A 6,019-nucleotide genomic window follows, 5' to 3' on the forward strand; every position below is an offset into this window, starting at 1 on the left:
GCCTGCTGAACCGTTTGACCCTGAGATGGCTATGATGGGCCAGTTGGAAGATGCTTGACCGGTCTCGCCTTGACCGGTTCACTAACCAACATAACAATACTCCCATCTCAAATAAGCACGTTGTTCTAAAGGTGGAATGATGAAAACTGTTTTCACATCACCTCGTAAGGTTCCCACATTGCTTCATTCTCTGGCAGATCCTTCCACTCAATAAGTACCTCCCTCGCTCCTGCCCCTCGAAGCACTCCTTCGACCTTTAAAGGTTCTAGAATCACCTGCAGGCTCTCTGTCATCATTGAGAGTAGTGACAATTAGGGTGTATGATCTCCGATCACCCGCCTCAACTGTGAAACATGAAAGGCTGGATGTAGTGTTAATGATGATAGTAATCTCAAGCTGCAAGCCACTGCCTCGATACATGTCGTCATCTTGTAAGGTCCAAAATATCATGGTAAATGTTTCTCGCTCCTCCACCTTGCCAATGTCCTTTGCTTGTAGGGCCTTAATTTTAAGTAAATCATGTCCACGGTTCAAACTGCACCTCTCTCTTATGTCCATGTGTTTATGATTGTTGAACTCTCAGTAGATTTCCGTTAAGTTCCGCCAATATTCTGTTCTTTTTCTCTAAGTACTGGTCGACACTGGATATCGGTGTAACACTATGCCCTAGTGTATCAGGTGGGGTGTATTCTTCCCATACAAGATCTTGAAAGGAGTGGTTTGCACTCTTGTATGGTACGTAGTATTATATTAGTATTTGACCTACGCAATCCACTTGGCCTAAAGCTTCAGCCTATTTGATACAAAACATCATAGGTTTGTCTCCACACTCCTGTTGAATACCTCTGTCTGACCATCGATCTGAGAATGATATGTTATGCTTCTCTTGAGGACTGTTCTTTGTAAGCTGAACAACTTCTAAAACTGACCGAGGAACTCCTTGTCTCTGTCTGATACAATTGATTCCGGCACTCCGTGCAAACATACCACTTCTCATATGATCACCATAATGAATGAGACCGCAGTGTAGTGGTGTCATGATGGAATAAAATGTGCATACATGCTCAGATGATCTTCTACCACCAAGATTTTCCTAAACCCTTCTAATCGTGAAAACTCTTTTATGAAATTCATTGTTGCTTTTTCCTAAACCTTCTTCGGTAATGTTAGGGCTGTAATAACCCTTTGGGCACAATGGTCAAGTATTTGTGTAGCGGGGGCACATCGCATCATGCCACCATGTCTTCTACTTCTCCGCACATCCCTACCCAGTAAAGCTTTGTCGATAGACTTATGTATGTCTTTTGCATCCTGGAGTGCCTCCTGATTGAACAACCATGAAACTCCTACGGTTCGGGAATGTTCGATGCCCTTGATAACAAGAATCGCCCCTGGTAGAGTAGCTGATGTCCCCTCAATGCATATCCTAGATGACTATTTGGATTATGTAACAACTATGCCTTCATTTTCCTCAGCTCTTTATCTCGCCTCATGGCTTCCCAATATAGGACCAAAGGTACCGATAAAACGGTCATCTGGGGCTCCTCTAACTTTTTAGATAGGGTATCTACGACTTAATTCTTCAATCTTAGCTAGTACTGAATCTTGAAATCATATCCCAACAACTTGGATAGTCACCTTTGATGCTCCTCAGTCATCATCCTTTGCTCTAACAAATACTTCAAGCTCCTCAGATTTGTTCTGACAAGAAAGTGTCGCCCCAAAAGGTAGGGTCGCCACTTTTGAATAGCCAATACTATAACCATCAACTCCCACTTGTACACTGACCTGAGCCTCGCCCTAGCGGTGAGCACCTGCCTGAAGTAGGCAACCACTGGTCTTGCATGAGCACTGCTACCAGTCCGTACCCTGACGCATTTGTCTCTACCACCTACTAAAATCTGGACGTGATAGCACTGGTACATTGCTCATGGCTCTCTTAAGATGTTCGAAGGCCTGTGTTGCGGCTTTTCCCCACTTCAAATTATCTTTCTTCAGTTGCTTCGTCAGTGGCTGTAACACTTCACAAAATTTTGGTAATATCCGATGAGATCTAGGAATCCCCTTAACTCCTTCAAGCTACTAGGTAAAACGCATTCCATCATAGCCTTGATTTTGGAAGAGTCTATTGCTACTCCTTGGTCACTGTGTGCCCTAGGTACTCCACCTGTAGCCGTGCAAAGGAATATTTCTTCAAATTGACATACAAATGATGCTCTATTAACTTGTCTAGGACTGTCCTCAGGTGTTCCACATGTTCTATCTCTGTTTGATTATAGATCAGAATGTCATCGATAAATACTAGGACAAATTTCTCAAGGTAGGGCTGAAAAACCCTATTCATGAGAGACTTAAATGTGGTTGGGGTATTGGTGAGGCCAAATGACATCACCAAGAGTTTGTAATGTTTTTCATGTGTCCTAAATGCTATCTTGTGCACATCTGCTGGATTCAGCCTTATCTGGTGGTATCCCGACTTAAGATTTATTTTCGAAAAGATGAATGCCCCATAACGCTTATCCAACAACTCACCAATCACAAGAATAGGAAACTTATCCAACACTGTCTACATATTCAAAGCTCGGTAGTCCATGCAAAGCCTCTAATATTATATTTTTTCTTCATCAATAGGACTTGACTGGTGAAGTGAATCACACTGGGTCTGATAATCCCCTACCTTGAGCATCTCTCAGATCAACTTCTCTATCTCATCCTTCTGAATTTGAGGATACCGGTATGGTCTGAAACTAAAAAGAGGAAACCCTTCTTTAATGTAATATCGTGCTTGTATTCCCTCGGGAGTGGTAACCCGCTTGATTGCTGAAAGATGTTTGTAAATTGCAATAAGAGTTATTGGGCCCCTTCGGGAAACTCCGCCAACTCGGGTTCTCTGACCTCTTAAATGCTCTGCAACTCACTAAATAGCCTATCCCTGCTCCCCATATCAACTTGACCATGATTTTGAGCTAGACTATAAATTTGCATGCTAGCATCTCCTCTCAGTTTCACCTTTCTATCCTCTACCTAGAACTCCGTAGTAAGGGGTTTATAGTTCACCTTCATTTTCCCAAGCGTCTACGACTACTTCATCCCCAAAATCACATCCGTGCTACCCAAGTCTAAGGGAACGAAGTATTTCACCACCAGTAGGTCATGTAGTGTTAGAACCAACCTCTTGCTAGTCTCCTAACTTTTCTCTACCTTCTTTGTCCACATCATGACATTGAAGCTCCCTGTAGCTACCAACTCCAACCCTAACTTATTCATGACCTGATTCGAGATGAAGTTATGGGTGACACACTATCCACCAGCACTACAATCGGCTGTTCCCCGATCATCCCCTCTCTTTCATAGTGTGATTCAGAGTAAATCATACCACTGAATTGGGGACACCTACACTACATCCAAGTGCAGATGCTCCTCCTCCTCCACTGCGTCTTCCTCTGATTCCTACCAATTTGTCTCCTCCTCCTGAACTAACAAGATCTGAAGGGCGTGCTCCTTGCAACGATGGCCTTTGGCATAAATCTCGTCATATCAATAATATAGTCCTTTGCTCTTTTATCCTATACTTTCACATCGATGAGGCACTTAAAATTGCCCCCGGTACGAGTCTCCATTTTCTTCTAATTTGGCGTTTCTTTCTAAAATGACGTCGTCTGGGTCATCGGTGTTATGGTTGTAGAGACACTCTTGTAGAATCCTCCCATGTTGTCACCCTTATTTGTCTACTTCACTTGTTTCTTGTCATTCATCATCTAGGCAAGTTTCATTATTTCCCTCAATCCACAGTCTTAATGATCGGATGGCCGCTCGGATGTTGGGTTTCAAATACTTCAAGAAGTTCCCCTTCAGTCCTGCTGTCGAAATATCCCTCAATCGCCCTGACATGAGCTGGAACCTCTCCCTGTATTTTGTGATTGTCCCCTCCCGAGTCATGTCGGCACAAAAAAGAAAGAAATGTTGTTTGGGGGGTCGCCCGTAAGAAGCTGTCGGCAGCCGGAATTGAAATCCCATCGCCCGCTTCGGAAGGACGTTTTAATTTACGTGTATATATATATATATATATATATATATATATATATATATTTTTAAAAAAATATAAAAAAAAAAAAAACACACATATTTATAAAATCTAAAATGATACTCTAAATAAATTACTTGTTCAAAGCAAAGGACAAGTTTGAAAGTTTGAGGCCCAATTTACCCAAATTCATAAAATCTAATGGTTCAAATGAAGAGAGGTTTCAAAAAATAAAATACTTCTAACTTTTAACTTTAGTACACTATTGAAATTTGACTAAATTTTTTGCTATTTACCTATTCTTTTTTTTTTCCAAGTTTTCCCGCGGTGGAACAAAATACGTGTTAATGCTGAAATTTTCATGATTCTGATACTATCTTAACTACATCTAATTACTTTGTTAGACAAAAGGCCCTTTTATATCCAATAATAAATATGTAGCGGGTATAGTTTAGTGGTAAAAGTGTGATTCGTTCTATTAACAACTTCAAAAGTTAAGGGGTCTTTCCTTTTTTTTCATATTTCATATTCCGATCAAAAACTTTATTTCTTAAAAAGATTTAATACTTTATCCCTCAATAGCACATTTGAGGAAAAAATATACATTATCACGATTTCTATCCAAAAGACAATCATAATTTTCATAAAAAAATTGTATTATGGAGTCGAGAAGCATAATTTTTTTGATTGGTTCAATTCTTCCAATTAAATGAGTATGAAGAAAAGATCTATGGATAATAGTACAAAACTTTCAATCGTAACTAAATCTTCAATTTTTGCGCTTAAAAAGGGGGATTAAAGCCAAAATAGCTATAAAATGATGGTTTTGGTTTACTACTATATGAATGCCTAAAGAAAAAGGTGGAGGATTTATGTTGCGCTAGACAAACAACCTCGAAATCCTATGGATTGTTGTTTAATTTCTAGGAAAAAGAATGGTTTTGCTGGGGAAGACATATTATGCTGTTGAAGATGACCGTGCTGCCCACTGCACTAGCTCCAAACTCCCCAACATGATAAGTTTAAGTTTTCTAGGGTGTCCAGTTATAGTGTCAAATCAAACGGCCCTATGGTTGTAGTCCTCTAAACATCCTATATAGAAAGGAAACATGCTTGAAGCTATATAATATAAAGTGTGCAATGCAGGAACAAACAATAAAATGCACGTGGAACGCACAGGTAGGAACAGGAGTAGTATGACATGCTATACAGGAAGAACAGTAGCACGTAGAAAACATGACAAATATAACATGCTGTACAGTACGGTAGCAGGTAGAAACATGAACAATATAACATGCTATACAGGAAGAACAGTAGCAGGTAGAAACAAGAAAATTATAACATGCTATACAAGAAGAACAACAACAGGTAGAAACAGAAGTGTTGTAAAATGTAAAACAAACCTGTACGCCCGTGAGATCCGCTGTTCCTTAAGTATAGCAAACCTAAATGCACTTCAAAAAGCAAAGTCCGAAAGAAACGTCGTCCAGGAAACCCGAGGAAAAGCGGATAAACTCGAGAAAATAAACGAACAAGACTCAAGTAAAAGAAAATTCTCAAAACTCCTGGGGAAATTCCAAAAGAAAGGAAAAGTAACACGAGTGTCATGTCCCAAAACTTCGATAAAACAAAAAGAAGATTCAGATGAGGGGGACCGCAAGCACTCGTATGGGACTAGACTCAGATATATTTATTCTCGAGGGTCCACGAAGGCTACTCGGTCACCCGAAACCCGCCACTCGTCTAGAAGGGTGTCTTGAACCTCACTTAGGGGACTATTTCCCAGCCTAAACAGATATTTGTCAGGTGGACAACCAATTTGAAAACGTATTCTTAAAATTTATATTTTTGACATACACAAATCTCGAAAAAGATTATCAAATTTTGTTTTATAAAGAAGAATATATTTTATATTTTGAAATAGATTTTAGCAATTTTTATTGTCCACAAGACGATTACACTGTCAGGCATAGGATCGCCGACCGACTGAGGAGG

At 40.0% G+C, this 6,019-nt stretch overlaps 1 protein-coding gene across 1 annotated transcript in view; it reads left to right on the forward strand.

The window, feature by feature from the left end:
- Positions 1–6,019, forward strand: part of LOC110027714 (cyanate hydratase) — a 25,938-nt gene that overhangs the window by 13,841 nt on the left and 6,078 nt on the right. The window lies entirely within an intron of this gene.

This window comes from Phalaenopsis equestris, unplaced genomic scaffold (genome assembly GCF_001263595.1).
Source record: "Phalaenopsis equestris unplaced genomic scaffold, ASM126359v1 Scaffold000436, whole genome shotgun sequence".
In the NCBI taxonomy this organism is placed as follows: domain Eukaryota; kingdom Viridiplantae; phylum Streptophyta; class Magnoliopsida; order Asparagales; family Orchidaceae; genus Phalaenopsis; species Phalaenopsis equestris.